Below are 26,616 nucleotides of genomic sequence, written 5' to 3' on the forward strand. Positions count from 1 at the left end.
CAGAATGTTGTTAGACCAGTTCTTTTGCCGTTCTTGAAACAGGGGAAGGTACTGTGTTGTTCCAACAGGATAACGCTCGCCCATACACAGTGTCCATATGCAGCAACTTCCCTGGCCAACACGATCTCCGGACTTGACTCCCATCAAGAACATGTGGGATAAGATGGGACGAGAAGTGACTAATACTACTCGTGAAGGAACAACTCTTGTGAAACCGTAAGAACAGGTCCAGCAGGCGTCGCATAAAGTATGTAAGGAAAGTACTGTCCATCTGTACGATCGACTGGATTCCAAAGTCAGCGCCTCCTTTTGCGCGTCTACACCATGAACTAATTGGGGTGATTTAGCGCGAGTCGAGATATCGGAATCGCTAATGCTATTGATCCGCAAATGTAGCCATTTCATGTACTCCGTATGCACTTTGTAACAATAAATCTTGAGTGAATTGGAAACCTCAAAGGCTGTACTAATTTTTCAGGAAGTGCGTTTTTATTCTTACACCCCACATAAGACAGTTAACTAATTGCTAACATCAAGGTTATTCTATACCTAATTATAGTGCTACGCTTTGCGCAAGAGCACTAAAAGACACTGAAGTATAGTTGGTGGTTGCATATTCATGTTCCCTTATTAGAAACTACCGTCAAGCTGAAATTATATTTCCACCACAAACAGTGTCATTACCATTCTCAGATTCACTGGACGGGTATTTAACTAATATGAAAACCAGAATACATCGAAGGTGCTTCGGTAATCAGCCACGACATGGTAGTCGAAAGAGCGTAGTCGTGAGAAGGAAGTTGTGCCACAAAGTTAAAGCGAGTTTAACTTTTAGTGGCACGGCTTAAAGTGGCAATCTGGGTGTCCCCATATGCAACTTCGGTGACGCCACTGGAGTGGTGGAACTTTAACTGCATGTGGAAAACTGGTTCAAATCATTAATAGGGATAATGAATGCTTTTCTTGACTGACAAATTATTTAAGTACTGTGTGAACGTAACGTAATTTGGGATCAAGTACACCAGCTACCTATGGACAGTCAAAGCTCCTTGTAACGAAACATATATGATACATCGAGAAACACTGGACAACCTAAGTCGAAACAAGTGTACGGTATTCTCTCAGAACTCATGGTATCCTTGGGAGAACCAGCCGTGAGAAAATTATTGCACTGGGGGCCGAACCGCACAATAACCCTGGGTTCGGTATGGGGAGGCGGTGGGGTGAGTGGACTGCTGTAGCCTGTTGTTGGGTTGTGTACCAGTGCGGGATACGGCAGGGACGAAGCCTCTCCGTCGTTTCTAGGTCTCGAGTCCAATACAATACAAGCATGGATTGCATGGATAGAATACAAGGAGCGTAAGTTTCTTTTCAACTTGCACGGAAACCATATTGCAGTTGTAAGTCTAAGAACATGAAAAGCAAACAGGAATTGAGAAGAGATTGAAACACGGTTCTAACCCATCCCCGCTGTTATTCAACCAGTACATTGAAGAAGCGATAAAATAAATCAAAGATAAAATTAGAAAGGGAGTAAAAGCTCAAGGAGAAGAAATAAAAAATTTTAGATTTACCGATGACATTGTAATTCGGTTAGAGATGGCAAAGTACTTGGAAGAGTGGCTGTACACAGCCGATTGTGTCGTGAAAAGAGTATATGATCGACAACAAAAGTAAGCCATGGGTAATGGAATGTAGTCTAACTCATGTTACGCCGTTATTAGGAAATGGGACACTAAACGTAATTGACCAGCTTTGCTATTTGTGTAGCAAAATGGCAGATGATGGGCGAATTGGAGGGGATATAAAATGAGCACCGGTAATGGGAAGAAAAGCGTTTCCGCAGAAGAGAAATTTATGAAGACCGAATATAAATTTACGTAAACTTATTTTTAACAGTATCTGAAGAAATAGACCTTGCGGCTGTCTTGGAGTTTTACTAAATTTATGAAATTTATTGTCAATTGCGGAATCTTTCTGATATTAGCTGAGTTAGGTATGAAGATAATACCCATCTGTCACACGAAAATTTGTGCCGGACCGGGACTCGAAGCCAGATTTCCCACTTGTCGCGGCCAGTATCATAACCACCTTAACTATTTGGGCACACTTCCAGCACGAACTTCCGTGTGTCATACTGTGAAAATGACTACCGTAATACTTACGTTGGATGCGTTTGTCTCCTTGAAATGTTGTGGCGGAACCCCAGTAAATCTGCTAGCTGTGGATCGTAGACAGTATGGCACATGGAAGTTTGGGTCTGTCCTGGAAGAGTGCTCGGATAGCCGAGGTGTTTAAGGCGACCACTCGCAACAGGCGGGACACCTAGGTTAGAGTCTCGGTCCGGCACAAATTTTCATCTGTCATTGATGGGTAATATCTTCATGCCTAATGTATTTAATGTCAGGAAGATTCCGCAGTTACGAATAAATTTAATACATTGAAGTGTTGTGAATAAAAACACATCTGAGTGTGTCCCCTCGTCTTACTTCAACATTAACGACTTCTTTCAATGGCACACTCATCTCTCACCGCACACTGCACCAGGCCGCGTCCCCCTGTTCTACTGTGGCTTCCAAATGTGTCAAGTTTACGCTTACGCAGAGCTCAGGGGGTGGTTGTGAATTGGCGTGTACTCGTCATTGCAGCGTGGACGCAGCTACTGGCTCAATCAAAGTGTTGTTTCTTTCGTCGCCTACATTTTCCTCGTTTCTTAAATGTACGGTCGTCAGCTTATAGCTACTTCGTGAAAGAGGTATTGCAACAACGGCTTTAAGAAATCTTATTCCGTTGTCATAACCTTGCGCATTCAGAATACTGTCGTGTTTGTTTTCGCGCGAACGGCTATCTCCAATTCTTCCAGCTAGTCTAGTTTACTCCATTTCTTTTCTTAATGTAAAATCTCCAAGTCTTAATTCCCTTAAGGGGATGGCCTGCTTCGTATACATGATTCAAAATTCCTGATTTATCATAATTACCAAGTTTGAATGCATCACAATGTTCTCTGCATCTGACGTTCTTCCGGCTTGTCCGACAAACTTTGCAACTTACGCAGTAATGGCACTGACATATCAATTCACAACCACCCCCGGAGCTATGTGCAAGCATCAATTTGACGCTCTGAGTCCACAGCACACAATAGGACGCGTTCTGGTGCAGTGTGCGGTATGAGGTGCGACGGCCACTGACAGAAGTCGATTGTAATGTAAGACGAGAGGAGAAGGGCCAATGTATTCTTATTCGATCTTAGTTTGTGAATGGCGCATTTGTGGTGGTAGCCTTTTTATTGTTGTAACTTCATGAGCTAAGCTTAACAACCATGGTCTCTCTAAGAGCACTGCTGTGTTGTGCGCAGAACAAAAATTACTGTTGAATGCTACGTATTATGGATGTAACTGGAGGAAGTGTTGCGGATAAAACTTTCAGAGAAAGATTAAGAGGCGAATGTAGTAAGCAGGTTGAAATGGCTGTAGGTTCGCCGGCTAGTGTGGCCGAGCGGTTCTAGGCGCTTCAGTCTGGAACCGCGCGACCGCTACGGTCGCAGGTTCGAATCGTGCTTTGGGCATGGATGTGTGTGATGTCCGTAGGTTAGTTAGGTTTAAGTAGTTCTAAGTTCTAGGGGACTTATGACCTAAGATGTTGAGTCCCATAGTGCTCAGAGCCATTTGAACCTTTTGCTGTAGGTTCGGAGATGATGAAAGACAAATTAGCGTGGAAAGTTACGTTCAGACTGAGGACCACAACGACGACGACTACGACGACGACAGTTATCAACAAGAACAGTGACTGGGTGTTTTTTTTCCTACCATACAGCAGCTGCCAAGTTTACGCCGTTAGCGGGCTAATGGTGGAATCTTATGCGGCCAGTTAGCTTGTATGGCGAGCACGGCTCCCGTAAGTAGAAAACGCCGGCAAGCGGCGCCGCCGAACGAATCACGAACATCGATCGGCTGTGCCTCCGCCGCCGCCACTGCCGCCGCCCGTTTCGGCGGCTCCAGCGCCACATTCCGCCGCTACCTGCCGTCTACTACCTGTGCGTAGAGTGGCCGGCCATTCCTCCAGCAGAATGCGACTGGAAATCGCTGGCATTCCTCGGCAGCACGGAGCTGGTATTCCTCCGTCTGCCGCGTGTCCACTTACCGTGGTGTCCTTGTGACGTCAGTCTGCCGTCTGCGGGCACGTGTACAGCTACTGCCCGCATAGTTTTGACAGAAAAGAACCCGTGTAAACATGCTGGAATTCTTCTCGGCGGTTTCAGTGAACAGGAACGACAAGTCTTGCAAACAATAAAAGGCTCCGGCATTTTTAAACGAGCCATTCTTTTCAACTGGCTCAGATACACAATGGTATGCTGGTAGGGATGAATCTTCAAGATCTGGCCACACTTCGGCTACTTGCCAAGGTGTTAGCAGGTTTGACTCACGAGATGCAGTTATCTGGCCCCTGCAGAAGAATTCGCCGTGGTAGATGGGAATCTTTAGCTCCGGCGCAGTACTTCCCGTGTTGAAGGGGCTCACCGGGCAAAATACAGGGTGTCCACAATCAGATTCCAACATTTTAATATCGTATGTCTTTCTCATTTCAGATGGTGGACCTGTGAATCCTGAAAGGGCAGATAGAGCAACTACGCCAAATGGCCGTAGTGGAGCTGCAGACAATTGTTTTAGTAAAATGGAGGATATGAATGAGCGTGCACAAGTGGTCTGGTGGTATGCAGAGACATAATCGGCGATCCAAGAGCAAAGAAACTTTCGTCGAGTTTACAACAAAGCGCCCCCGTCGTTCAAGACTATAAAGAAGTGGTGTGATCAGTTTTTGGCTACTGGGAGTGTTGCGAAAGGGCATGGTGGTGGTAAGCCTGGGATCAGCGAACATCATGTGGAACAAGTGCGGCGGTCATTCGAACAAAGTCCACAGAAGTCAGTGCGACAGGCAGCACGAGAACTTCGTATGAAGCGTTCAACAGCGCACAAAGTGCATCATCAGCGATTACGTTTGTACGCATATAAAGTGCAGGTTGTGCAAGAAATCAAGCCTAATGATCGACCAAAGCGAGAAGAATTTGCATGTGTCATGTTGGATCGCATTGCCGCGGACGAGACATTTTTATCACGCGTGATGTTTACTGACGAGGCAACCTTTCACCTGTCAGGGGCTGTCAATCGTCACAATGTGCGCATCTGGGGGTCCGAAAATCCATATGCACCTAGGGAACACATGCGCGACAGTCCGAAATTTAATGTGTGGTGTGGTTTGATGATAAATCGCATTGTTGGGCCGTTTTTCTTTCAGGAGCCGACTGTGGATGGAGCCATCTACCTGGACATGTTGAATGTGATGTTTCAACAGGACGGTGCACCACCCCATTGGAGCCTTTATGTCCGAAAATTTTTAAATGACACATTCCCGCAACGATGGATTGGCCATGGAGGTCCAATTCCTTGGCCGCCACGTTCGCCCGACATAACCCTCCTCGATTTTTTCTTGTGGGGTTATGTGTAAGACCGGGTATACGTTACACCAGTAAAGGACCTGCAAGACTTGAAACGTGCATAAGAATTGTCATCAACTCTGTCACAGAACAGATGCTCCGCAACACATGGCACGAAATCTATTATAGACTTGATACCTTCGCGCTACCCATAGCGCCCATGTTCGAGTGTACTGAACCGTCCACCTGTTTATGAAAACTTTATGAGCTGCTGTATGATTTCCCTGTATTTGTTCGTCAATAAACTGTGTTACCTCTCAGATTTTATGAGTTCAAATGTTGGAGTCTCATTGTGGACACCCTGTACTGGCTATCCTCATAAGTGACCCAAGATTTTAAACCGGTTGCGAATCTTTGTTAACCTGTGTCTCCAAAAAAAAATTTATGTGCCATGTTGGCGGATGTAATACCAAATAATGAATTGTGTGAGATAAGCAATCTATCAGCAAATAAAGGACTGGAAATGAGGTGGATTGGTCAAATGGTTCAAATGGCTCTAAGCAGTATGGGACTTAACATCTGAGGTCATCAGTCCCCTAGACTTAGACCTACTTAAACCGAAGTAAACTAAGGACATCACACACACCCATGCCTGTGGCAGTATTCGAATCTGCGACCGTAGCAGCAATGCGGTTCTGGACTAAAGCGCCCAGAACCGCTCGGCCACAGCGGCCGGCGTGAATTGTTCACAAAATACGTAAACAACATGGAGCTGTTGAAAAGCCTGCACTGGACTGGAATCCAGAAGGAACAAACAGACTTAGCCGCCCTGAAAAACATTGAAAAAACTGTGGAAGAAACAGATTTGAAATTCAGTAAAACATGGAGTGAAGCGAAAAGTTCGGTTGCTAGCAGAACCAACTGGAAGGTCCTTAATGCTGCCCTGTGGTTCGACAGGAACAGCAGGAAATAATTCAATTAAGTCCTTAAATTAATAAACTAGTCGTCTTTGAGAGCTGTAAATAACGCAGACGTAACAGGTGGCTACGAGATTCTCGACCGCTGTCTTAAAGTCTAAGAAGGGGAAGGCCTCAGACAGGGCCAACGGATTCGACTCATAGCTGACAGGTGACATCTGTACCACATAGAATGAAGGAAGGACGCCGAAGATATTTTGAATTGCTGTCACCCGGTTTTAGAGAAAACTAGCATTACAGTTTATGACGCAATCTGCTCAAAATTGACGGTATCGATAGTGAACTGAAAATTGGGCATTTTTCACCACCACCACCACCACCACCACCACCACCACCACGGGGCCTGAAAACAAACATTTTTCCCAGAAATCCAGAAAAGAACTTTTAACGGCCGCTTAGGTACCAGTAGGCCTAACGGTCTTTAGAAAAAGCGGCACTTGCAGAACGACCGTGCAAACTCGCTGTGGAGCGGAGGGCTCATGTTCGATTCCCAGATTTACTGTGTGTGTTTTTCATATGTATTTTTATCCGTATCGAAATTAATGGTAACTGCGAGGTTAATAAGGTAAATAAAAAGTACGGGAAAATAGCGGTTAATTATTTGAAACAACTCAAATTCATGAATTAAAATTTTAATCCTGGGGGAAATGCTGATCCTAATTCGTCCCGAGAGTCCACGGACGTCTGTACGGGAGCACCAAATATGTCGGTTGTGTGAGACGTCGCTTTGCTGGCGAGCCTTATTTAGTCGTAACTGATGGTGTAACAGAGAAGCCAGGTCCTTCAATAAACGTTTACAATGAAAGCTGCTGAGTAGTAAGTCCCCTAAGTTGCCCAAGGATTCCTGCTACGGCCGCAAGTGATAGTTCGCGCGACGCCACCGAAGTTCCGAGGCACACACGGAAGGAACGTTTCAGGAAGTCGTAAAAAGACCCTAATCGACAGCGACGAGACAAGTGTCACTCCTTACCAACGACGATCGATATGAGACCTTACAGGATTCGCTGCTGACTGAATGCAGCTCCATCTGAAACCGTTTGCGAACTAACATTACGAAGGGAAGTGCATTCGAAGGACTTTTACAGTTAGATTCCTTACACAGAAATCCATTGTTTACAGCAGTGACTGCTGAAGTGATCTAAATCGACTGCAGCCTGCCATGGGTCCATGTCACCGAAAATGGAGTGGGCTAAATCACATAAAAATGAAGGTACACGAGAGTGAACCCCATCTAGGCAGGTCGCATCCAAAATTCCGGATTGATTTTCTCGCAGACCCGAAGCTACCTCCCCATGTCGCCGTTTGTCTCTTCAGCTAAGAGAGGGTGGAGCATTTATTTATTATCTTTCTCCTGCTCGCAACATTCAGTGAGCTTATTAATTTTCTCCGTAAAGTAGTACCATCCGCCCTTCTCCCAAGAGTTGGAAGAGTATCTGGCGCTGGCCGTGATGGTCCAAAAACCACTTCGTCCTTCATCAAGAGATGTACCTATCTGCTACGCAACAACACGGGTCAACAATCACTTCGCAATGGCTACAAACACATGATCCTGTGCTACATCTGAGTCTAGCAGGCCGGCCGGAGTGGCCGTGCGGTTCTGGGCGCTACAGTCTGGAGCCGAGCGACCCTACGGTCGCAGGTTCGAATCCTGCCTCGGGCATGGATGTGTGTGATGTCCTTAGGTTAGTTAGGTTTAATTAGTCCTAAGTTCTAGGCGACTGATGACCTCAGAAGTTAAGTCGCATAGTGCTCAGAGCCATTTGAACCATTTTTGAGTCTAGCATTGGTAGGATACAAAACATGAGCGGGCCGAAAAGGACAGTCTTCTACCCACTTCTGCCCATCCAGAACTAAGAAGTCCATCTCTTTGTTAACAACTGAAATGAGGCAGTGTCATTGTTTGGGAATGCCGGAGAAAAGGTACCAAATTATTTTTATAATATTTTCGTAAGCTTTTCCATCTCCATACCTCGTGGAATTTGCTAATTTTCTATAAAAAGAGGAAGAAAAGCCCGAATGGAAATCACAGACAGGTGGTTTGAGCTTAAACGTAATTAAATTGAAGCCAAATACTGAAAATTTGGTAATGAAGCGTCAGGCTCCTCCCTAAAATTACAAGCATTTATGTATTAATTTTTTGTATTTGCATTTTGTGTCGTCAATAGTATGCAATGTACAGATCTTTGTATTTGTTTAAAAGTTTTTCACTCTACACTTCTACAGTTACATCTACCAAACGGAGCAGCTCTGTATCAGCTGTGAAAACACATTTGAAGTTTATGAATTCGTGAGATTCAATAATATATACAGGGGGTCTACACAAAACGGAAAAAATTGGCAAGAAGTCTACCAGGAAAAGAGATTGGGAAACTGGTTTACAGCGACAAACAAAGCTGTTCGTCTTCAGTGGGCCAAATAGCACAGAAAGTGGACAGTACCTGTCTGAAGGTGTGCAGTGCGGTTCGACGAGTAGCGATTGTCTCTTTTAAAACCATGCGACAGGTCGAGGGCAACGGTCGACCCAATGATGCGTGTAGCAGCTCACCATGTGTGGAGGGTGCAGTTTGGGAGAGGGTGGTTCTGTGATATTCTGCGGGTGATTTTCGTACCACGGCTTGGGTACAGACATTGAGGTGACCGTGAACATGAACGAGGATGTCTATTTGAACGCTCTCAGTTACCAAGTGTTACCCTTTCTTCTATGGATACGCTTGTCTTTGAAGACAAGAGCTGTCTTCACAAAGCCGCAGGCATGCATTTGTGACAAGACTAACTCTCCGGCATCCTTTTGTACTTCGACCGGACCCTCTAAATTACCCTATCTCAATCCAATAGAAATACGTGATTATTACAGGCAGTCTGATAGATCCACGAGATCAAAGCAGCATACCTGGAAAAACTGCGGGCCCTCCTCATCGAACTGACGTTATCAAGGGTAGAGTCGATGTTACACGCTACTAGCGTAATGTGTCCCGTAAGGGGTGTGAGTAATATTTTTGTCCAGAGTGCTTATAACGCAAGATTAAACTTTACCTATGTGGTACACAAAACAAGCCTCCCGGCATACCCGATGACTGGTAACCATCAGTTAACCTCTCCAGGGTCACGCACGACTGAAGTCGTGAATACGGCACAGGCTTCTCCTACCTGTTCCTATTTCCACCCACAGTACCTTATCAGTAATAACCTTCAGTCTGAATAGAAGCTAAATCCTTTCCCTTATTCTCCCACAGGATCATTATAACAGGAAACAATGAGAGTCTCGGCCGAACTCTTAAACAAGTAGAGATACTACTGCGAGTCGAAAATGAGTTTGTCCGGCAAGAGTGCTCGGATGGGGAATATAGTTCCAAGCTTTTGCGTACAGAGCCTGGATTCTAATCGCATATAGTAAGTAGCATGTAATAAAAGCAACTCGAGCACAGGACATGCGAACCAAAAGGTAAAGACGCCGATATCTGAACTGAGGATGGGAAGAGGGGCGAAGGCAATCACCTGCTTTTGGAAACTGGCAAATAATGCATTAGGGTAACATAATCTGGGACTTAGGGTGCAAATGGGAACCCTCAATAGCACTAACCATCGTATCTTATATAAATGTCGTGTTTAGTAAGTTTATTGCTTCCATTTGGGTGCATACCAGAGAACCGCCTCCTTTCGTCCGTTGATATCCTACGCCCAAAACCCAGATTGAAACTTTCACTTGACGCGGGGTGCATACTGCAAAGCGACCCACACACTAGCGACGAATCGGTGATATTCCTGCAGTACGTCGCCCGCTTCGAAATCGCCAAATGCGAGAGCGATTTACCAAGCAATTTTGACTAGTATAACGAACACTATTATGTTGTTAGTTCCCGATATGGAACATTAACTACGTTTAACAGCAGTAGCCGACGATCTCCGTATAAGCGCTATTAAATTAAATAAATGCATAAATAAATAACGGACTACGAGGTTTATTAAACTTGTTTTGCAACGATTTCCTTAGGAGCTGTTACAGATTACATTCATAGTTGACGCCAGGTTGGTTGTTTACGGATTTCCAATGGGCTAATACAATTTACTTTCTTTTTATTGGTCTTAGTTCACATGAAAGTATTTCCATAGTTCTTTTGAAATCCTGATATGTCTCTCGAAAAGTGGTACAGGTGATTTCATGATTATTATTTCCAGTTGTATGAGTGAGAATTAGTTTATATCAAATGACAAGAGACTTTACTATAGCAGTAAAACAGAATGCCCTACACACATAAAAATAAAATGACTACTTATTATTACTTCATCCTGTTCAACAGTTAAAAACTTTAATATCGCGTATTGGTGTTCCATAAATAAATCAACAAATGTAGCCCAGCATAACGTGATTGTGACTATGAACTTCCGATGAATATCTAGTTCTACAGCAAGGCATCAAAATGCTAATCCCTGAGAAATCTAAGGGTGTCAGTGTTTTTTATTGTATGTATTACTTCTCAGTACTAGTGGGAACTCCGGCTTGAGCTTCATAGTTCAGTGCGGTTCGTGGTTCCTGAATAACTACAAAGTCTAACGCGAAATTCTTACGTACTCCAGGTGGACGAACGAAACTAAACAAAAACCTACATCCACGCATAAGTCTCAGCGTGGCAGCCACATTGTCACACATGGCTGATCGGTCGTATGCAATTCATCAGATTGCACAGGAATCCGAAGCGATCAGCGATCGATCGCTTTGATCTGAGGTCTGATTGTAACACCATGGCTCTAATGCTCTACTGATTTATTTTGCCTTTGTTTCATTTAATGTTACATCATTGAGCTTCTGTAAATGTGTTTGATTGAATCGATAACACAAAATTGTATACTCCTTTCTTTGTACAAACTTTGAGTCATGGTCTGATTCTATGCGATGTAGTGTATCTGCAATTTATATTCTTTGTCCCATTTGGAGGGAACAAAACTTACTGTATATAATTGTAATTTTGTGTGAATAATTTTTTGTAGAAATGTCTATATGTGTAAATGTTCTGGTTTGTTTAAAATGATTGGTTGCTGTTATGTAAATTGCTGATCCTCACTTAGGGCTCTTAGTTATTCTATATGTAAAAGTTGTTGTGGTTCCCCTCGGGAACGGAACTGTGTAGCGCGCGCAAATTGTGGTTGGCTTAGGTGGAAAAGGTGGAACTGATAGTCAGTCGGGGACAAGCTACGAGTCGGGGACGAGCTACCAAACTGTGCAGTGTCATGTAAATGTTGCATATCGTGCTGGTCCCGAGAGAGGCTTTTCCTGCCGCTTTCCAATGCCTCGGATGGATGGATAAATAACTGCAACTATTCTGGAATTTGCCTCGATCATCGCCACCAAGAAATGACAGAGTCCAGCAATTTGGCCTGCAATTCCACCCACCAACATGCAATTGCCACCACATTGCGCAATCATTGCGACGTAATATTATAATGGTGTACGGTGAAGGATCAGCTTAATGGATGTGCTAATGTGCTCAAATATAAGGTAATTTACATCTGAATTTATGTACCTACCTTGATTTTTCTCCTCATCATAACACCTCTCAGGTTCCTCTCCGTTTGAATTAAAGTGATTACCGAGTGTCCTTACTGAAAGTACATTAAAACCCAGTTTTCTAATTAATGTCCCCTTTGAACATAGTAAAGAGAAAGTTAAAGTTAATGTGGCAAGAGAGTGAGTTAAAGATAATGATGCTTGCTGAAATAATTTTCCTAGTAAAACTGATTATTAATGTGTTGTTGCCAACTTCAAATTAAAATTTCTCAAGACTAAGGCTTATAAAGTTTTGCTTAGTAAATGATCACATTACTACCTGTTGTTAATCGCAGAAAGTGAGTCAGTATCTTACATAAATGTTAATTTATGTCTCACGGTAGTAAACGTGGAAAATTGCATAGTAGGAAATTATATGTTCATGTTTGCTAAGTGTTTCTCTCTTGTGTATTAGAAGTGCATATTAATAGTATAAAAGGATCCACAGTTTGTCTATTGTGAAAGACCACTAATTATAAAAAACATTTTCTTTAAGCCCTGAATGTAATAGTGTGTTTCGGTATATCTTATAATTTTGCAAATAGTTTCTGCTGCTCTAACTTAATTTCACTCTTACCGTAAACATATGAGTGTGTCACAGTTCATTGCACTCGCTTGTGGTCAAGTATAGGTTGTGTTTACCCATTAGAGTTACTAAAAACTATTTTCTTGAATGAGAATGTTAATCATTCTCTTGCCTAGTTAGGCTGGCGACCGTTTTCTTTATCAATTAAACAGTGCAGATAAGCAAAATAATGTTTGTTACTTTTCGAATATTTACGTAATTCTGACTTTCACTTATGATAAGCCACCTCCGTTAGGTACAACACGGTCAACACAACAAAATTCCTCTCAGAGAGTAACACTGCTCTGTTGCTTTATACCATAATTGCTATAACAAAATAGTTCTGTTTTGCAAACTGCCTCCGACTTGGGGGTTATGGTATAGCAGTAGCGGAAAGGGAGTGTTATACGTGGCTTTTCCGTGACAGGACTAATTGTTCTGTTGGGGTATAATAAGTAATAAACCAAATTTGGTATTTGATTATATAAGCTACGTAAATACGCTGTTGTAGTGTTATATGATCTACTGAGAAATCGACCGACTTAGCGACTGCCTGTTGCGTTCTGACGTCCGTCTCTGTGGCCCCTTACGGAACAGGTTTGAAACTATACGCCAGACCCAACCTCTAAGCCGATCGCGTATCTTGGTTTAGTGCTCTTTCCGACTGATTTCCCCAACCAAGACTATCGTCAGCATTCGTGGGTTCACTTCCGTCAGCGGTTCTCTCCCACTTTCCTGACGTCACAGAAGCTCTCCTGCTTACCCTGCTGGAAAGCAACCAAAATTTTTCAGTGCAGATGTATAGGTCACAGTTGACACCCTTACATAATACAATCTGTCTACGAACTCTGTCGTATCACCTTTGTCTTGTGATGAGCATATAAAGAAGCTGCAACTGTTAAAAAATGGTTCAAATGGCTCTGAGCACTATGGCACTTAACATCTGAGGTCATCAGTCCCCTAGAACTTAGAACTACTTAAACCTAACTAACCTAAGAACATCACACACATCCATGCCCGAGGCAGGATTCGAACCTGCGACCGTAGCTGTCGCGCGGTTCCAGACTGAAGTGCCTAGAACCGCTCGACCACCGCAGCCGGCGCTACAATTGTCTTTACACTCGATACTGTAACTTTTTTATAAATATTTATTTTGCATAATGTTTTTTTTACGGAAAGATGCTGCGTAATGCGTTATTGATTAAATGGTATGCTTAATCAGTTTTAATGTAATCAATTAAACAACTTAATCTGGAAAACCAGTATGTAATGCCTATAACGAAATCAATCGCTCTGAAGCTTACTCAGTCTCTTGAGTACCGAGTTCTGTGGCCCTGTGCAATAAACTGATGAAATTCCCTATGCAAATAAAGAATGAAAGACATTTTCCTTAGCTCTTCAGTCGCAACGGGTGTAATCTTGGTATTCTGTTCTCTCCACAGCAGGCATACAAAATATTCAATCTTACCTCAGCGAAGTGCAACGCCGTTCGTAAAATAGCTTCATACAAATAATGTCAGTAGATTAGTTGATAAATGGATAACCTTGCAAATATTCAGTGATAATTTTGCATATTGGCTCAGGGCTGTGCAATGCTGCCCGCATTGAAACTGTTACAAACATCAATACCTTTCTGATTCTGGCACATTAATATTTTTCTGACTGATTGAAAAATTATTTCTTTAAAAAAATACTCACTGGATTTAAACACGACGCGGAAGAGGAAGAGGTACTGATAACGGAATATGCTGAGACGAAATGCTTCAGTTACAAAATTGTATTCAAAGTTCCTCCTTCACAAAATCTAATATGAAACATTTTTCATTAACTTCAAAATCAGTGAACTTCTCAATCGTTTTACATTTCTCACCTACTGACGTAATTAAACACATTTGGATTGTTAGATGGTGAAAAGTCTATCATCATAACAAAATCTATTCCAAAATTTCACTAGTCTGTATCAGGATTACAAAACACAAAATATTACAAATCGGGTATACCTAATCAACCTATATAATATACCTGATGGCAAATACTAGGTTCCTACACTGAAGGGTCAGCACTGTAAAATTAGCAAGATCCACATTGCGTTGCTGCATACTTGAAACTAAATATACAAAATTTCATTACCTTACAAAACTGTATTATGCTGTGTCCACAGACCAACAGCTAAATTCTCACACCTAGCCACTAGCTTTAATTTTTACATCAAACCTTTAATAGAGTCCCACGGCAACTGCCAATTGGGGTTCGCGCGCCCCTACTTACGATCGATTGTGTCACTCACGTAACATCTTTGGTTCAGTGGTGTCAAAGATACACTCTCTTCTACATGTGATAACCATTCCATGTCATTTGTCATGAAATATTTTACAAAATCGGGCTCCACGTGCAAGTGGACCGCTCACAATACTTTTCCGCGATGTATAATACACCCATGGAGAGGCCCCCGGTGTGTATAGCCCAGTTCCTTGTAGAAGAATACTTAATTACTTTAAGATTTTCATGTGCAGGGATTCACACAGAAGACTAAATTACCGTACATCACTTTTATTAAAATTCCCAATACGACTATGGCCGTTAGGAAAAGCCATTTGCGATCAAATTGTGTGTGTCGTCTACGCGTATGCGGAATGAGACGTTTACCTCCGGGACTTCGCGTTGATATCACGTGGAAAGGGTAACCTTAGGAATAAAAACAGTCTTCGCCTCCGCCATAAAGACGTAACAGATGTAGATGAGTGCAGCCACCAGGTAGTATTGGCACTGTGGACTGTTTTCAGTCGTTGAGGCACACTTCTAGATTAGACACCACACTCCACCTCACACGCTCTCTTTCTCGCTGGGAACATTCGCACATTTCACTCACTCGTTTCGTCTCATCTCGTACATCGGCACAGCACTGCGCCGCAGTGTTAGGTAACAGCAAGCTCTGACTTCCATTACCATGAATTGAAGCTTGCAGAGTACTGGCTTGTTATACATTCCTTAGCATCGCGAGATACGGCTTTAACATGGATTCCGATCCTGTGATCTTGCAGGCCATGCATCTGGAAAATTTCTTGAGATAAGACGTTCGTGGAGGTTTGGATTATGCAGATCTTTCACTGGGTGAGTGACATGAGATGTTGCCCCATCTTACAGAAAAATAGGTATGTCCACACAGTTGCGCTCTTGCAAAGCAGGAATCACATGCTGTACAAGGAGGTCTCCACAACATGAAGACGTCACGGTACACCTGACAGGCCCTCTGGGTGTATTCTCTCGAAAGAAGAACGCACCGAAAATAAACGTGCTGTCATAACTCTAGTGCAGCGGCTCATCGTACACAAAACGCAGTTTAACAGTATCCCAAATCCCACAATTCGGTGTATTCACTACAAGCTGTAGTGTAGAATGTGCCTAATCACTCCATAGAATACTGCCCGGCCCTATGTCAAACTTCAATCCGTGCCAGAAGCGGAAGAGCGAGTTCAGAAGATTGCTGTGGATCGTGAAGTTTCAGTTGCTTCTCCGTCTGGATCTTGTACCGGTAAGAGTGTAAAATAGACAGCAAAACTTTCCGTTCTGCTTACTATGTGCTGGACAATTCTTGTTGCACTATGCTGACACTTGGTGCGATGTCAGAGCAACAACAGCCTCGTCAGTAACTTCCACGATGATTGGAAGCGTTCCTCTTCCAGGTGCCACACTCAGCCCACCCGTATAATTGAATTTCATTGTTATCTTCCTTAAGCCATTTAATGACATCAGGCTCCTCCTCACGCCTTTCAATCGGTAACATTCTCTCAATGCAGTTCTGTAATTGCTACCGTTCATATAAAACCGTTTCACTAACAGCGCACTGTCTCTTCTTGATAACCATACTGTTCACTCGTATGACGACTTGTCAAATGACAGCGTGGAAGTCATACCGTCATAGGAATGGTGTATGGCGCCGGATTTGCACAGGACGGCCAAAATTGGAAGTAATTTATTTTTCAGCGTAAATCGGTTCCGCTTTAACGCATTAACATATCTGTCAAATTTCGTTACCACACCTAAATTACAGCCCACACTAAACCTTCGTGAGCAGCTGCACTTCAATGATGTCCAACACGGTATGTAATTGGATTTGAAATGGTTGAACTTTATTGACGCGTTCAATGAAGATGCACTTTGCACACAACACAAAGTTAAAATTGGTAATGACAGCAAAGAAATGAGTATCTGTCTGAAGTCGAACACTGCCTTTCGATTTCTATCTAAATTGCTACTCCTATCAGACGCTGCTCAGAAAGTCTTCTCAGAGCAAATGAGTAATACTTCTTGTGTTAGATCAGGAACACAATATTGCGTAAGAGGTAGTTTACAAATGATGCTCATTACCAAAAGTGACTTCTTATCAGTATTAAAGTCCGTATTAAACGCTCATGATTATATGTCAGGCCTGTCGTGTATCTCATCATTCATCGCCAAAATCGGCAGCAAGAGGTATCCGCATATTAGCGGCTAGAATTCGAGCGACCTCTACCGATTCAGTACTAGGAAGACGAGAAGGCAAGAACATGTGGACGAGTTTTAGTTGTATTGAGGATAAGAATTTCGGTGGCACGAAGACGGTAGATAATCCACCTAATTTAGTTCATTGTAAGCAGAAACAGGAATTTCAAATTTCATTTATAAAAGTCAAATTACTTTGACAAAAATACAGCGTAATGTTTAAAATTCATCTACAATCGCTAGAAAGGGGATTAGCAGAAGGTAATTTCCAAGAATGATTGCCTATCTAAGTCGCGGAGTCCAAACGATGCATATCGAAAGTGCGGCCGTAAATCGCTCATGCGACTTCGGTGGTGGATGTTGCGAGAGTGTTTACAGTGCTCATTGCAGCAACGACAAAAGAAGAGCGTTACAAAAATACTTTTAACTGCAAAGGAGACGACTTGCCTTACTCGTCGTCGTGTTGTCCTCATGTGAAATTCCATTACGGTTCTCTGGATGGACAATTTGAAAGGGTCAAACCATGTATTCTTCCTGATATTCGTTCGTTTTCCGCACCGTCCGCGATGAAACTGTAACGGGATTTCAGCATCGAAACTGTTCTTACGATGTTTCACGCCTTTGCACCACCACAGTCTACACAGTCCCTTCTTTCCACGTCCGCTAGTACTCCATTTTTGCGTCAAATCGTCGACCAATTTTCTACGCTGGATAAACATGGAATCAGATTTTTCCGTGTGAGAGAATCCGCCTAAGAAACGTCAAGAACACCAGACATCCCACTCACTATCGTCTGGGTTTTCCTAGCAACTCACGAACGATTCGCGGAGGTATGTAATTTAGAGAAACTAAGGACAATTGAGAGATTAATACACTAAGCAGATTCAGATAGGCTGCAGTAGGTACTGGGAGATGAAGAGGCTTGCACAGGATAGAGTAGCATGGAGAGCTGCATCAAACCAGTCTCAGGACTGAAGACAACAACAACAACAACAACAACGGAACGGCGGAAAACATATAAAAATGACGATCACAAATAACTGATCACAACACCCGCCACCGGAGTCACATGATCGATTTATGATCGCACATTCAATATGTATCGTTTGGACCCTGGGACTTCTATAGGCAATCATTCTTGGAAATTACTAACGGTCCGATTTCATCCGTCTGCTTTGACGCACGAAGTCATTTTTGGAATAAACTGCACACTTTACACAAGTTACAAAGACTGCAACAAATAACATTTAATAACAGGCCGCTTACCTCATTTGCATCGTAACCTCATGACGTCACACAGAACGTCACTGTTCAAAGACGACGAGTGGCATCCGACCGTGCGCATGAGCTTTAGAAAGCCTTAGAAAAACGTGTTTGATCTTGTGTTACACGCATAGAAAACTTGTGTTTGAAAATATTAGAGCCACACACTCTAGTTCTCGAATAATGTCTACACGATCACATGGCGTTGCAACTTCAAAGGAGAACGGGTAACTGCCTCAGACAAACCAGAAGATAAAACAGCCTGGATGAGTGGTTTGCAAAATCAAATTCAGAGTATCGTGAATGAAGTTCCTGTGCCAAACACCTCCGTCTTCATTGAATGTACCTTACATACCTGTGAGAATTTATGTTCTGCACCCGCAGAAATGTGCAGTTGATCTGACGCTTCCGTTTAAGGTGTCACCGGATGGGGAACTGAAGTGTTTGTTGATGTCTTCTTACCTTCTAACTGCTGCCACTGCTCCGTGTTCTTACTGCATCTCACGTTTCTCTGAAGATTTTGCTGACTGTGGTAGGTACACATGTTGCTCGCCAATAGCCTCGCGTCAAACTGTTGCTAAGCAACAGCATCTGCGGAGACCACTGTATTGTGAGAACAGCGTCGCATCGCGATATGTTATTCTGAGTGGCTGTGTGGGATATGATCACACAAAATTAAGGAACCTATCCATCGATAAAAGTAGGGGCGTAACTAGGCTGGGACGACTGGGGATATGTCCATTAGTATAAGGTGCCCCTGGAATTGAAAGAAAGAGTGAAACAGGAAAAAGTAAAATGGGGAAGGAAAAGTGGAAAACTTAGGAAAGCGATCAGTCAGCTAAAGTCTTTCCCTACGAAAAAAATAACGAACGATTGCCTTAGAAATCATTAATACGTAAAGATGCACCTCCTTCACCCAGGGCATAGATCAATCTGAATTACGATACGAACATTAGTTAACTGAATATATACAACGATAGGAGCTAGTTGTGACGAAGCCCATGTCGAACCTTCCTTTAATAGTGGCATATACAATTATGTGCAAAAATAATGAAATCACAATTTCAATTTAGTCTTCAAAGGCACTGTGGAGGTTAAGAGGCTAATAAAGGAACTGTCCGGAATTTTGAAACATCTGGTAACATCAAAAAAAGTTTTCGTTTACATCACGCTACGGAGGTAAGATCATAAAACTTTTTCCGTAAGTACTTTCAAGGGAACGCTGATACAAAATCCACCTGTCCACTTCTAAATTCATTATTCGGAAGATTAAGAAATGTAACGAACGAAGTGTAGGACTATGTTTTGAAAAACAATTTGACGCTTTCAGATTCGATAGAAGCCACTAAAAATAATCTATGTACAAACTGGGGCCTTGAAGTCAGAGATGCACGTTGTAGCTGCATACAACAGCTTAGGAAGAGCGGTTCCAGAGACGCAGATGGGAAATAAGGTTTCGCTTCCCGCCGACGGGGCGGTCATTAAAAACGGAGCGCAAACTCGTGTAGAGGAAGCATGGGCGAGGAAACCGGCAGTTTTCTTTTAGAACGAACGATCTCGGCATTTGCCGCAAGCTATTTCTGGAAGTAAATCACGGAAAACTCCCGTCTGCATGGACGGACTGGAATTTGAATCTGCGTCCTACAGAGTGTAAATCCAGTGCCTGCATTACCACTGTCAGATATTGCTCGGTTGCTCTTACAAGGAAGCCTCCCCATCGCACCCCCCCCTCAGATTTAGTTATAAGTTGGCACTGTGGACAGGCGTTGAAAAACTGAGCACAGATCAATCGAGAAAACAAGAAGTTGTGTGGAACTATGAAAAAAATAAGCAAAATATACAAATTGTCCATGCGCAAGATATGCAACATAAAGGATAGTAAAACCTCAGAAACCCCGTGGTCCCGTGGTTAGCGTGAGCAGCTGCGGAACGAGAGGTCCTTGGTTCAAGTCTTCCCTCGAGGAAATAGTTTAAATTTTTATTTTCAGACAATTATCTGTACGTCCGCCCGACGCGAGGTAACTGCGCCGTAGTATGGGGAGCTACACCTAAACAAACATCGAAACACACGACGTCAATCGACAACAGCGCACGGAGAGAGTATTCCTGCTAACGAGGCTCCCTGGCTGGCAGTTGATTGTTCGGTACTTGGGACGAGAGTGCATTAAATACGTAAGATGTATTCCGTGGGCAATATGAATCCGGCAAATATAGCTCACGACTTCAATAAAAAGGTCAATGAATATTTTCCTGTGGAGGAATCGGTTGACTTATGACCTTGCGATCAAATGTTTTCGGTTCCCATTGGAGAGGCACGTCCTTTCGTCTACTAATCGCACGGTTTTGCGGTGCGGTCGAAAAACACAGACACTAAACTTATTACAGTGAACAGAGACGTCAATGAACGAACGGACAGATCATAATTTTGCGAAAATAAAAAAAGTAAAATTTTCACTCGAGTGAAGACTTGAACCAAGGACCTCATTCCGCAGCTGCTCACGCTAACCACGGGACCACGACGCTCCTAAGTGTAATGTTCCTTGATGTTGCCTATCTTGCGCATGGACTACTCAGTTTGTATATTTTGCTTATTTTTTCATAGTTCCACACAACTTCTTCCTGTTTTCTAGATTGATCTGTGTTCAGTTTTTCAAGGCCTATCCTCTGTGCAAACTTATAACTAAATCTCAGGGGGGTGCGATGGGGAGGTTCCCTTGTTAGAAATAGCTAGCGTCAGAGGATCATGCGACTAACTCCTTGACGAGCATGTGAACATCTGTGGAAGTTGGGCAATTGAGAGTATATTGCCTAAAAAAGAAATAAAGCAGTTGAAAAACACTTCGAATAGCTATGCGAGGACAAGTGGCTGACAGAGACCCTAACGGGGCTTAAAGTAAAACATTTTTATCCTGTGATTTGTAACAGTTTTCGCAACTAAAACGTTTCTGAGGAATAAGATACGTTACAGACCCAGTCTTTGGTTCGCCTTGCCCACAATATTTGCTGTATGATTGTTCCAGTTTAAACTCTCCATAATTTTAATCGATAGGTATTTGATTGACAACACTGAAATTCGTAGGATACAACATGTGACCGTAATTTAATAGAATTTTTTTACTACAGAAGTGGAAGACGTCATAGCTTTTAATGTTTTGGGGTCAGCAGACACTTTTCGCGCCTTGGGTATAGCCTGCCTAAATAATTTTGTAATTTGTTTTAATCTTCTGATGACTTCACTAGACAGTAAACGACAGTATGATCTACAATTGCCGGCCGCTGTGACCGGGCGGTTCTAGGCGCTTCAGTCCGGAACCGCGCTGCTGCTACGGTCGCAGGTTCGAATGCTGCCTCGGGAATGGGTATGCGTGGTGTCCTTATGTTAGTTAGTTGTAAGTCTAGGGGACTGATGACCTCAGATGTTAAGCCCCATAGTGCTCAGAGCCATTTGAACCATTTTGATCTACAATTTATAACCTAAGAGAACTGCTCGGACTTTCTCCTAAATCGTTTGTATGTATTAATAAAGGGGGACGGCGCGTAACGCTTCATTGGCAACCCTCAGATATGATTTCCGTTTTAGTGGACGGATCCCTGTCATTTACTACGAACTCTGACTTTTCTGAGAGGAAATTCTGAATCTAATAACGTAACAGAAAGCATACTCCATAGGCCTGCAATGTGATTAGAATCCGCTTGTGAGGAAATGTGTAAAAGTGTTCTGGACTTCTATCAAAATGGACTTAAATTGTGATCCGCTGTGGATACAATGTGATGGTTGTATGTCCAGAGCGATTCCTTCGCGGTATTTTATACTACTGGAACATGATGCATGTGCCAAACTACTCCTACAAAGCGATGTCAAGGATATGATATAAAATTTAGCGCGTTAATATCTCCTTTCTAGTGGCTTGGTGTGATCTGTGCAACTTTTCAGTCCTTAGGTAATGACCCGTCGTCGAGTAAGCGGATGCACTGTATATGATTGCCAACATTGAGCTGTTTCATCGGTATATTCAGGAAGGAATTTAATCTGAATACTGTCTGGACCGGAAGACTCGCCTTCATTAAGCAATTCAAGGCGCTGAACACAAAGTATATCCATTTCCAAACTGATCATGTTGGCAGCTTTTCTTGATTCGAATTCTGGGATATTTATTGCATGTTCTTTGATGGAAATATTTCAGAAGACGGTGTTAGTAAATCGGCTTAAGTGGCGCTGTCGTTGGTTACATTACCACTGCTGCTGTCATATAGCGAAGGTACGGACTGAATTGCCGCTGATACACTACAGACATAACCAGAACCAATGATTATCTGCCGGATTTCGAGGCAAAGTTTCGCTGTGGAAACAAGTAGAGGAATGTCACACTGAAGTCCGCACTAAACTTCGAGGACCCGTAAACGGTGACTAATTTTGGAAATGGCATTCTTTCAAATATGGCTTGAATTTTTCGTTGTTCTGTATTCGAGTCTTGATCTGCTTTGTGTATCACAGGGGATCTATTCGGTGTCTTTGTTTAATAACTTGGCTTAAGTTTCGCAACTGATAACTGTATTAGGCAAGGGATCGCATAACGCTTTGTCCAATGACTTTACGCCCCTAGCATTTTGTTGCGATCGGATTGAAGGCCGCCTCCCCCTCCGTAAAGCTTCTATAATTGTAGCTATTACAGTATTCACTTACTTTCACTAAAACCGGTGGCATAGTACGTAAGTTATATTGACGTGTGCAAAGAGTCTTATTTTAGGCTCTGTTCCATCAATAAACGTTCCTACAGGTGTTTCCTAAGCCCATGAATGCTACGCTGAGCGGCCAGTACTCGTGGGAAGGCGCTGGGACACGAGATGACCGTCGAATGCTCAAGTTTGCTCGCAGTCCTGGCAGAAAGGCGTTTCTGATGTTCCACATTCAAATCGTTCCGACACTGCGGGAGTTACAGTTGTGTGGGACTGTCGGGCACACGGGAGAGCGCGACCTTGTTGCGGTAAAGACAGACGCCTCGCCCTACGGCTCACCTTACTTTTGTTCACTGTCGTGTCTCCGTAGCTATTCGCCACGCGCCTCTGAATATCTGCGATGTCTGGTTTTCCACCGAAAGAAACTCAACGAGAGCGCTCTACTTGGAATGCAACTCCGATTTTGATGGCTACGTACAGCGCCGACATCTACCTAAATTTCACTAAAATATATGAGCTGAAGTGGGAATACTAAATGTCCCACAACAAATTCAGAATTTTTTCAACCGAAACACACCGAGGAAAAAAATTAGTTGCTTTACTTGTTGAACGCCCCTCGTAGCTCTGAGGCCGGGAATGACTTCCGTCCACTAGTACTCGTGCTCGTCCTATGCTGCACTTTACGCTCTGCGATTTACCAAAGCCGCCTTGGACACCGTTGACCTCTGAAACCTGAGTCGTTGTACGTCTACATGTGAACAACTACACTGCAATTCACAGTTAAGTGCCTTTAAGGGGGGGGGGGGGGTGTCATCGAACCACCTCGAAACTATTTCGCTACCGTTGCACTCTCGAACAGAGCGCCTAAGAAACGAATACTTGAATTTTTCCGAGTGAGATATGATTCATTGCATTACGATGACTATTTCTTCCTATGAGGAGGAGGAGGAAGAGAAAGATGGTGACAAATTTCATAAGAAGATCCTGTCACAAAGAACAATGCCTTTGTCTTAATCCATCATGATGAAGGCTGCTTAACACCAGTGATAAATATTAATTTATAGATGATAAAGACCAATTATACAGCTGAAGCGATCTTTTGCATCATGGTTTGAATCTACAGCTGTAGGTGCCTACAATAGAAAATTTCTTTTAATGATTTCCATCCCAATTCGAGTATGATCTCTATTTAGTAGACCTGTTCCCCCTCCTACGTGTTCAGCCAATAAATCGCAGCCTTTGGTTCGTTTACTCGCAACATAATTTATGTGGTCATTCGAATGTAAGTTATTCATAATCATAATCCCTAAAAACTTAGTTGAATTCCCAGTCTTCAGATTTGTCCGATTTAGGGTGTAACCGAAATTTAGCGGATTCATTTTAGTACTCATGTGTATGATCCCATACTTTTGATTACTTAGGGTCAATTGACCGTGCTCGCGCTATACGGGTACATTGTCTAAATCATTTTACAACTATGATATTCTGATGACTTTACTGCACGGTAAATGACAACACCATCTGCAAACAATCTAAGAGGGCTGCTCAGACTGTCTCCTAAATCGTTTATATGGATCAGAAGCAGTAGAGATTCTGCAGCGCTTTCTTGGCAAACGCCAGATATTACTTCTGTTCTGCTCTATGACTTTCCGTCAGTTACTATGAGCTGCAACCTTTCTGGCAGGAAATCACGAATCCAGTCGCACAACTGAGAAGATAATCCCGAAGCAATCAATGCGATTAGAAGGCGCTTGTGAGGAACGGTATCAAAAGCCTTTTGAAAATCTAGAAACACAGAATTTGAGATCCGCTGTCTATAGCATTCGTTATTTCGTAATAATAAAGAGGTAGTTGAGTTTCACAAAAACGATATTTCCTGAATAATTGGAGACTGTGCCAACAGAGTTTTCCTGGAGGTAATTCATAATATTGGAACACAGTATATGTTCCGAAGTCCTACCGGAAATCGACATCAGTGACATGGTTCTGCAATTCATCTCATTACACCTACTTCCTTTCTTGAATATTGATGTGATCGGTGCTACTTTCCGGTCTTTTGGTACGGATGCCTTGTCGAGCGTGCTTTTGTCTATTATAGTAAAGTATCTAACTGGTATACAACCTGGACCAGAGGACTTGCCTTTATTAAGTGATTTAAGCTGCTTTGCTAAACTGGGGATATCTACTTCCAAGTTGCTCATCTTGGCGCCAGTTATTGATTCGAATTCTGGAATATGTGCGTAATCTTATTGTGAAGAAATTTCGGGAAACTTTTTAGTAACCCCGCTTAAGTCTCATGTCCTCAGCAACGTTACTATTGCTATCGCGCAATAACGGTTTCGATTCGGTCTTACCTCTGGTGGACTTTCCTGCCGTGTTTCCAGAGTGTTTCGTTGTGGAAACTATTAAAATCATCTCGCACTGAACTTATCGGTAAGTTTGAAGCTCCACTGAAACATCGTCAATCTTTGAAATGTTGTGTTCTCTTAAATTTGGAATGTTTTTTTCCTTACTTCTGGAACAGTGTTCCTACGTGTTTTGTGCACAATGGGGTGTGAGTAGCGTCTCTTATTAATTCATTTGGTATATTATGTCTCTCAATTGCCGTCTATACCATTTTTTTTGATTCGGTCCACATCTGGTGTACGCTTACATAGTCAGATTGGAAGGAGGGGAGACTGTCTCAGGACGGTGTCAAAAGAATTTTTATCAGCTTTTTTAAAAAAGATTTATTTTGCGATCAAGCGATCGTATTGAACAGGTGATATCAGTTAGTGAAAGAATCTGACAAATATCTACGTTGTATGTCCATAGTTTCTCACTAAAAACTAAACTATTCCCGAACAGCCCATAAAGGCCCAACGGTACTGACCGGCCGCCGTGTCATCCTCGGCCCATAAGCGTCACTGGATGCGGATATGGAGGGGCATGTGGTCAGTACACCGCTCTCCCGGCCTCACGCGTTTCCGAGACCGGAGCCGCTACTTTTCAATCAAGTAGCTCTTCAGTTTGCCTCACAAGGGGTGAGAGCACCCCGCTTTCAAACAGCGCTCGGCAGACCAGATGGTCACCCATCCAAGTGCTAGCCCAGCTAGACAGCGCTTAACTTCGGTGATCTGACGGAAACCGGTGTTACTACTGCGGCAAGGCCGTTGACTTATAATTTGTTACTGCAGTACCGAAACAGAAATAGTCGCATAAACAACGGATCAACCAAAGCTAAACTAACTGGACGATGTGCTACCAGAAGGGACTCCCATAAAAAAATATTAAAAATGTAACTTTACGGACAATGTCGCTTACTGTGAAAATGACAATGTAAAACAAAGAATGTGGAAATTCAGTCAGTCCCCTATCAAACTACTCATAGATATTACGTAAATACAGTTATTTTCTCTTACTTCCGCATATTTGTCGAAGCAATGAAGCTTTGGTAAGTATTAGTAAATGTTCGGTCCCTACACTCGACCCAGTCGCTGGAGAGTGTGCCCTCTCTCGAGTTATTTGTACCTCAGGGGCGATGGCCAGGACCACCCCTCCAAGGACGGCTAACGGGACACGGCGAGAGGGATGATGATATGATGATGATGATGATTATTGGTTTTGTGGGGGCGCTCAACTGCGTGGTTGGCAGCGCACAACCTTTGCTCAGTCCAAACTCGCCACATTCATGAATGAT

The 26,616-nt window shown here is 43.0% G+C and overlaps 1 protein-coding gene across 2 annotated transcripts in view; it reads right to left on the reverse strand.

Annotated features, from left to right (window-relative positions):
* Window positions 1–26,616, reverse strand: part of LOC126253002 (uncharacterized) — a 534,651-nt gene that overhangs the window by 305,348 nt on the left and 202,687 nt on the right. The gene's annotated exons all lie outside the window — the stretch shown is intronic.

This window comes from Schistocerca nitens, chromosome 4 (genome assembly GCF_023898315.1).
Source record: "Schistocerca nitens isolate TAMUIC-IGC-003100 chromosome 4, iqSchNite1.1, whole genome shotgun sequence".
Lineage (NCBI taxonomy): Eukaryota > Metazoa > Arthropoda > Insecta > Orthoptera > Acrididae > Schistocerca > Schistocerca nitens.